The sequence below is a fragment of the Sciurus carolinensis genome, chromosome 8 (genome assembly GCF_902686445.1).
Source record: "Sciurus carolinensis chromosome 8, mSciCar1.2, whole genome shotgun sequence".
NCBI lineage: Eukaryota > Metazoa > Chordata > Mammalia > Rodentia > Sciuridae > Sciurus > Sciurus carolinensis.
The window spans coordinates 20,041,989-20,051,179 of NC_062220.1; the positions used below are offsets into that span (position 1 = coordinate 20,041,989).

The 9,191-nt window shown below is 45.0% G+C and overlaps 1 pseudogene; it reads right to left on the reverse strand.

Moving 5' to 3' along the window:
* Positions 1–574: 574 nt before the first annotated feature.
* Positions 575–8,899, reverse strand: LOC124991269 (60S ribosomal protein L9-like; annotated as a pseudogene).
* Between the last annotated feature and the right edge of the window lie 292 nt (positions 8,900–9,191).

Consider the following 9,191-nt stretch of genomic DNA (forward strand, 5'->3'; position numbering starts at 1 on the left):
TGTGCAAATCAGGGAGAGGGTTGTTCAAGGTGGTTGCTGAAACTGCTTTCAGGTCTCTAATTGCTGTGCATGGCTGGGGTGCTGTGTCGGTCTCTGTGCAGCTGAGGGTGATGATGAATGTCTCCGTCTCTTGTATTTTCATGCATTCCTCCACCCCCAGGGACAGAGAGAGTCTTTATAAACCCCTGTCACTCCCCTCAGCATCCAGAGCAGTATTCTGCCCAGGCTATGTATGTAGTAGATATTGCCAATTGGCTGGGTGTGGGGTCAGAGCCACCTGGAAGTCCCCCAGAGTCTTGATAAGATACCCCTTCCATAGATGCCCTTCTCCTGGCCTTCCATCCAAGTAAGCCATGCTGGGTTTAAGACCTGCAGAATTCAACAGAGCCGAGTGACCCTGTGACCCTGTCATCTCATGGTGACTAGATGAGAGCACGGCCTATCTCCCTGCCCTTGGACATCTGCTCCTGTTGGCCTTTACAGATACCTGGCTGCAGGCAAGCTATCAGTCATTTCGCTTGGGGTGCCTGGGGTCCCTCAGGGTTTTCTTTTTTTCTTTTCTTTTTTTTTTTTTTTTGTTCCTTTGAAAGGACACTAAAGTTTATTCAACCTGTTGGAAAAGATTAAGTCCGAAGTCAATAGATATCTTTTATTGCATCACTGAATATCAAATTGACTCTCCAGGACTGTGTTTCTGTGGCTGGATAACTCTTAGATCTTATTCATCAGCCTGCTGAACTGTTCCTTTTTCAGAAACATAAAGACCATCCAAAAATTTTCTGCTATCTTTGTTTTTCACTGTTGTGGCTTGCTGAATTAAAGCAGCTGAATTTGAAACAAGTTCAATATCATTTCCTTCAAGGATTAATTCATCTTTCTGAGTTTGAGACACTGAGCAAGCAACACCTGTCCTCATACGAACCCTGCGGATATATTTTTACCCAAGAAATTTCGGATTTCAAGAAGAGACCCATTCTCCTGAATAACAGCGTTGATGGGGAAGTGAGCGTACACAGACCTCATCTTGTAACGAAAGCCCAGTGTAACACCCTTGATCATGTTCTGTACATGACTACAGATCGTGCGAACAGTGGCCAATTCCTTCCTATTTCCCCACCATTTGTCAACCCGAAGCTTCTTCTTTTTCTTTCCAAGGAGGCTGAGTTCTACATTGATATGGTTGAAGTCCCTCCGGAGAGTTCCTCTTGGGCCCCTCACAATAACTGTACGTCCCTTCAGAGTAATGTCGACATTTTCTGGTATGTCGACAGTCTGAGAATGGTCTTCATTCTCGCAGTAGATGCTGCAAAGAGAGAACGTCTTTCGTCATCACGTACTTATACAGGGTTTTCTTGATAAAAGAAGAAGTGTCAGTCTTGGGCTCTGTCCTGGGTGGCACAGCCTCCAGAGCACTCCTGGAGGAGTTATGATATTATGTCACTCAACCAGGAAGGCCACCCTCAACAACAACAGCTTATCCCTGGTATTCGATGCCATCTCTTCTACCATATCCACATTCCCATAACCTGGGTGGGAGAAAGGTTCAATCCTGGTGTTTTAAAGGTGTAGAACAGACTCCAGAACGAGGACCCGTGATGATAACATAGCGTGCTGCCACACAGGAGAGACTTCCGGTCGAACGTTTCATCCTCCTGGGTGAATGGCATAATGTCAGGCTCATGAAAGTCACACATCCCTCCTCCGGGAATGTTCTGGAGGTTGTGCTGCTCGGGACAGGGTTGTTCTAAACCAGGGCAAAACTTCAGACTTCTGATGTTTAATTCAGTCATTAGAAACTGGGGGAAATGCTTTGATCCCTGCAAAGGCCAAGAGCTTGGCTTAGTTCAGTGACCTGAGCCCTACCCACAACTCGAACTGGGTGGACTTGAGTGTAATCATTCAAAAGGAAACCTAGAAAGAGAGGATGTGTCTCAACTCCTCTCAAAGCCCCTGGAAATGCCGACAATGAGTCTGCAGGGCACGCTTGAGGGAAGAGCCAGGCGATCCACGCCCAAGCCTCGGTGCCTGCCTCTGTGCTTCTGCGATGCTCATCTCCAGGTGAAATTCCCCTCCAGCTGCGCTGCTGTAAGCCTGCAGGTTTCCCACAGCACCCAGCTGTTCTCACCGCCCTCCTGCTCGTGGTAGACTCTCACGATGCCTCTTCACAAAGGATCCTTTAGTTCCACAAGCTAATCATGCTGCTCTTTCGGAGCGAAAACTCCTCACAAGAGCAGTGCATGGTGGTATTTGCCCTGAGAGAAGGGCAGCAGATCGGGGTCCAATGGACAGTAGTTTGTCTGACCTCAGGCTTTCCTGAGTTCCAGAAAGCAGGCTTTCCTTTTAATTCCTCCCTTGTCTCTTTTCATGCCCTCAATCCCACCTACATATCCCAAATCTGACTGGCTCAACTACACCCTTGCCCATTAATGTAATGGCACTTAGCTCACTGAGAGATGGAACAAAATCTCTTTAATTCCCTACTTTTTTCAGACCGTGAAATGGTGGCTGGTGGTAAATTGTTTATACATTCCACCCAAACAAGCCAACAAGAAATAGAATAAAGTTGGCTCGTTTCTTTGCTGTATGAAGTCCAGAAAATTCCATTATGTTACTAATTGGGTTTTCAAAATGAATGAGCAATGCCCCCAAAGACAGCAGCATTGTGTAAAGGAACAAGCACTATACTATGAGTCAAAAAAAAATTAGTTTTTCTCTTGATTTAACCTGTTTAAATCTTCTCTTAACTTTGCTTCTCTTAACTAAGCTGTGTGACCTCAAGAAAACACACAGCCTCTCTGAGTTGAGCTGTTCATCTGTGTGATCGATGATCTCTCAGATCCTCCAACCTCCCTGATCCTGTCCCCTTTCTTTCATTGTTTATTTATAAAGCCTACTTCCTTGGCTAGGACATCTTTACTATTTTTTACTATTCTGATTTTTCCAATGTTTTAAGAGAGTGAAAACTATTTTTGAAAAACATTTAACTTTGCATTTCCCCATAATCATTACTTTTACTTCATCTTGGACTGAAAAACTTTCACTTTTAGAGTCCACCATTCATTTGGATCTCATTTTTTCCCATCTGACCATAACATGGAGGAAACAACTTTAGCTCACGATGAAGGAGCAACTGTCTCTCAAACTCAGGAAGAAGAACGTAGGGAAGAAGAGTTTGTGTTGGCTTCCTATTATTTGAGTTTTTTTTCCAGGAACGCAGGACAGGCGGAAGGGAGGGGCCCCTCTCCTCCCCTCCCCTCTTCCAACACTGAGGCCAGTGAGTTCCATCCAACATGGAAGGTCCTCTCTAAGGCCTCCCATCCCCCACCGGACTCTTCACCCAGGTGCCTGCTGTCCAGCAGGTCCTGGCCAGAGGACTTGGCTTATCAGCCAAATAATAAGTAGTCTTTGTTAAAGTGCCACCTGATAGTTTTTGATTTTTATTTGTTCTTTTGAACTCTCTGGCAGTCGAGTGTATTTGACATGCCATACATACATGGAGAGTAACTTCCCATTCCCGTGGCTGTGCATGAGGTGGAGTCACGCTGGTCGTGTGTTCAGATGTGGACATAGGAAAGCTCTGTCCGATTCATTCCACGGTCCTTCCTGTTCCCATCCCCACCTTCCCTTCATTCCCCTTTGTCTAATCCAATGAGCTTCGGCTCCCCACCCCCGTACCTGCATGTCAGAGAGAACACACGGCCTTTGGCTTTCTGGGATTGGCTTATTTCGTTCACCAGATAGCCTCCAGTTCCGTCCATTTACCGGCAAATGCCATCATCTCATTCTTCTTTATGTGCCACCTGGCTGTCTTAAGGCGCACACCTCTCCACTTGTCTCACCCAAGGAATGACAGGGGGAAGTCACCCTGGTGGGTCACCCCTGAGCCTCTTTCCTGCTGGAGTTCCCTGCTGCCTCCACTGCCTGCTCTGTGCCGGCCTAGACCCGAGTCCCTTACAGAAGGAGCCTCAGTTTCTCCATCTGAGCCCCCACCCCCTTCTCGCTCCTCCAACTGCTCCACCCTCACACCCACCCCGCCCTGGGCCCATCAGGTCTCCTGGTTGTCCACTCTGCATGCCCTTCCCCCTCCACCGTGAGGATGCCTTTCCTCTGAGGGAGCCTCTTCTCAGCCTGCAAGATCCAACTCAGACTGTCCCTGGGCTTTGTAGTCCCTTCTAAATAAAGTTCACCCCAATCATTTCTTCCTACCTTCACTTCTCCTCTTGATCATCAACTCAAGGTCAGGGGAAAGCTCAGATCATGCCCCGGTGCTTGAAACATTACTTGCCATGTGATGGTTAATTTTGTGTTGACTTGATTAAGCCACCATGTCCAGTTGTTTGGTCACACATTGATCTAGATGTAACTGTGAAGGTATTTTCTACATGTGATAAATATTTATAGGGGTAAACTTTGAGAAAAGTAGTAGATTGCCTTCCAGAATGGGGGTGGACCTTGTCCAATCAGTTGACGTTCAAGACCTTCCACAGCAAGTGGAAGGAATTTCTGCCCCAGGTTTCTCTCAAGAGTCATGTTCTGCAACATCAACTCTTGTATTTTTACGTAGTGCATTATGGTTATACATAGAAGTTGGGTTCATTTTGAACAAATCATACGTGCATGGAATTTGGTTTACTCCATTTCAGGCCCCATTCCCTCCCTCTCATTCTCCCTCCCCCTACTCTACTACTCTTCCTTTCGCTCATTTACTATTTATTTCTGATTGGTGCTTCCATATACACATAGAGGCGAAGTTCCCTCTGCTATATTATATATGCATGTAATGTAATTTTGTTCAATTGATTCTGCATTTCCTCCCGTTTCCTGTCCCTCCTCCCTCCCTCTCGATCTCCTTCTCCTCCACTGATCTTCCCTATATGTTTATGGTATCCTATCCTTCTCTCCCCGTGCTGCAACATCAACTCTTAATGGAACTTTCTTAATGGAACTTTCAACCTTTCAGTCTGCCCTGCCCTACAAATTTTAGATTTACCAGTCCCACAATCAACTGAACCATTCCTTAAAATAAAACCTACCCCTCTCTCTCTCTCTCTCTCTCTCTCTCTCTCTCTCTCTCTCTCATACATACTTATTCTATCCTATTGATTCTGTTTCTCTAAGGAAACTGGATCAATGCAGTGTGTGTTTACTAAGCATTTATTGAACTACAGACCTAACAGTAAGGAAAGACAGCCAGCAAGAGGGACTGACAGGAGAGAGAAATGGTTGAAACCATGAGGGCAGGTAGACAGAGGTATGAATAACTGGGAAAGAAACGAGCGCCACTATTTGAGAAATAACGACATCTATGTTTATTATGCACCTGGGTGCCATATGTGCATGGAAACATTTTAATGGAATTGGATTTCCTTAAATTTTAGCGATTCCCATGTAAATATCAGACTTTAAGGTAGAACAAGATTAAGATATCGAAAAGGGGATTTAGGGTAACATAAAGCATCTCTAATAAAGGGCATTTATATTTTATGGGGGATTTTTCTGGAATCTGGGGGACTGGATTAAGTCTCTAGGATTCCTAAACCTTTAGGAGTCCTCAAACTATTTTCAGTATTTTTAAAAGTCACATTGAAGCCCTGACCCTGTCTGCTGAGTCTGCCTGGGCTCCTTGAAATGTCCAGTTTTGTCTGCTTTGGGCTAGAATTCTCTGCGGCCTGTGTGGTGGTGTTGGTTCTCCCTGGCAGTCTCTCTGATCCACCATGGTATATATCTTTGAACACATATTTAGATATAGAAATTCAGATCAAGTAATTAGCAAATATAGGTTGTTAGGAAAATCCTTTGGAGCAAAGGGGGCCCAAGAGGTGGTGAAAAGGGGCGAGGCAAGGCGAGGGGCAACGGAAAAGTGGGGATCCTCCTGCTGGATGGTGACTACGCCCCAGTGAGTAAGCCCAGCACATCCTGAGGTCAGCACAGCATCCGATTAGCTGAAAAGCTTATGGTGGCCAATGATAATGCCCCAGGACTGCTTCTAGACCTGGACTCCTGGTCCCTCGTGGATTCTACTAGGGAGAAGTTCAGAGAAGCCACCTCAGCAAGCCAGAGCGCCCAGGTGACAAGTCACGTGAGAGAGGTGGCAACTGCAGCAGTGTTTCTTGTTACACTTTTCCTTGGGGGAGAGGAGTCCCCAACCCCAGCCCAGCCTGCCTGACTTGAAGTCCCAGCTCCGTCCCTCGCTTGGCTTCTGCTATCTCTGTGCCTCGGTTTCCTCATTGGTTAAATAACTGGTAATGGTTGTTCTAGGGTTGTTGTAAGACACAAATAATTTAACATTTAAAGTACCTAGAACGTTGGCAGCACCAGAAGTGGGTTGGTGATACCCGCCAGGCATTGAGCCCTGCAGACGCACACCTTCTCCTGGCCCCCACGCCAATCCCTCGAGGTAGGTCATAGTATTAATTCAATTTTTCAGAGGGGAAAACTGAGGCTCAGAGAGTTTAAGAAACTTGTCCTATGTCACCAGTTTATCCGAGCTGGATTTGAACAAAGACTTGATGTTACCAGAACCTCTTGCCTGCCTCAGTGGGGCCAGTGAGGTGCCTGCCGAGGGGATGCCAAATGATCTCACTCACTGTGTGTCTGTGGGCAAGTCCTGAGCTTCTGTTTTCTCATCTGTAAAACTAGGGGATTTTTCTCACTTTCAAGAATATGCCATGGTTCTGTGTAAGGTCCTCGTTGAGGTAAGCAGAGTGAAGGGTATACAGAAACCCTCTGCGTGAATTTTGCAACTGCTTCTAAACTTCTAGAATTCTTTCAAAGTAGAAAGTTGAAAGACCACTGGAGGGATATGCCACTTGCCAGCTTTCTTGGTGTCAGGCATATCAGCAGTGCTCAATAAATGCTTCTTGCTCTGATTTCTTTGATATTTTAGACACTGAAGTGTGACCAGCACTGAGCAGATTGTTTTATGTGACATGAAAAACTGAGGTCTTGGGGTGATCTTTTGATTTTAAGGAGCAAAACAAAGAATTTGAGTTGATGGAAACATTTTATTCTTTAAAATAACATCTTTCATATATTAAAATTGTATATTAAAAAAAATCCTAGTGGGTTAGTTGCAGAGATCCTGGGGCAGGACCACTGTGGAAGGACAAGCAACTCCCATAGATGCCACCCAGCCGAGGCCAGGGGCTCTCCAGGCCAGCTGTGCTCACTGCCTTGGTCTGTCAGTCCCATCTCCATGCATCCTTTCAGTTTAGACACTCAGGTCCTAGTAAACGAATGTATCCTCAGAGGGGTGGGTTCCTGGGGCCCCTGTGGATACCAAAACCCATGGATGCTCAAATCCCCTACATAAAATAAAGTAGTATTTGCATAAAACCTACAAACATCCTCCCATGTACTTTAAATCATCTCTAGATTTCTTATGATGCCTAATTCAAAGTAAATATTATAGAAATTGGTGCTATACTGTATTGTTTAGGAAATGTCGAGAAAAAATTCAACACCTTCAGTACAAACTCGATTTTGTTTTCTAAACTCTTTTTGACCTGGTTGAATCTGCGGGAGCAGAACCCATGGATGAGGAGGGCCCAGGCTGGTGTGTATACCCAGCTTCCACCCTGGAAACATTGTGTGCTGCCTTAGGAGCAGCGGGGAATCCTTCCTGCCAGGTGTGTTCTGTCTGATCATGTCTGACCGACGTGGAGGTGAGCGAGTACAGAACTAAACTGCTCCCTGTGTCTTGGGGAGCAGTGAGAATCTGGCAGGAGGGCTCCAAGCAACTTTCCCAGAAGTAGTCATAAAGGAATTCTTAAAACAATAATACAAAGCCTGGGGTTCTTGGATTTAACATCCCATTAGCTCCCTGAACTTTCATTCTAGTCAGAGAGATCCGTGCCCCTCGTCTTGTCACACAGCAAATTAGCAGAGCCAAGACACATCAGTCAACTCCTGTGCCTCGGTTTACCCACCAGTCATAAGTTTCTACATTATTTATACACTAGGAAGGAGAGGATAGGGAAATAGAATAGGAGAGAAGGACTGCTTTTTCCTTATTTTAATCATGGCTACAATGCAAAGCGGCTCATTTCTAAAAGAGTTGACAGAGGAGAATCAGTGAAATCTTGCTAATGGGACCTGGGATCAGGTTGAACAGAAACAAGTGACGTGGCTCCAGCTTGGTCCTTTACAAACAGCTCTCACTGGGAGCTGCTTCTCAAGGCCAGGCCTCTTGGGTCGTCCAGGGCGGCAGATGGAAGTGATTTGGGTACTTCTGGTATGGCCTGAATCTGATCCTTAGGGTAAGATCTGAAAAGGAAAAGAAGGAGAAGAAAGAAGGCAAACCGATTCCCTTAAGAACTGTGTACACTGAACGTGTGATATTTAATGCTCACCCCTTAGAGCTCTACTCTTAACTCCGGGTTTGTAAGACACAACATGTTTTTTCCCCTAATCCTTTCCAAAAAATGCATTCCATAAATTGTTAGCATCCCTGCCAATGGCCCCAGTAAACTCACATACCAGCTTTAAAGTCAACCCCTTTTAAACCAATGCATTAGTCCCTTGAGTTAGGGGATATTATTTCCAGATTCTTATAGCTTCTGGCTCTTTCTTTTTCTTTCTTTCTTTCTTTCTTTCTTTCTTTCTTTCTTTCTTTCTTTCTTTCTTTCTTTCTCTTTCTTTCTTTCTTTCTTTCTTTTTTTTAGGTTGCAAATGATCATAGTTTTTTAGCTGTTAATTTTTAGTGAGAAATAGACACAGTGGCAGTTGCTTGCGTACAGTAGCTGTGACATCCTCCCAAGGCCCCTTGGTGCACTCTAAGATACCCTGACACCACACTACGCACATTCTTGCTGAATTGTCTCTTTCCTAAAGGCTCCAAACTCCTCTTGTTCAGAATGTCCAAGAAATTCCCACATGTATATCGGTGAGATTCTGCCATTGTTATTGTTTATAACAGAGAGCTAGTGACATGTGGTGGCTTAACTCATAGGATCCAGAGATGCACTCTCTAGTTTGAAGTTGAGTTCAACAACTTGTAATTATGTGACCTTAAGTAACTTAGTTAACTGTTCTGTGCCTCAATTTCCTTGTTTTTAAAAATGGGAATGATAACAGTACTTACTTCACACACACACACACACACACACACACAGCACTTAAGCAGGGCTCATATCTAATAAGTTCCACACAAGTGCTAGTTACTATTACACTTTCATAGCATTGGGTGCTGC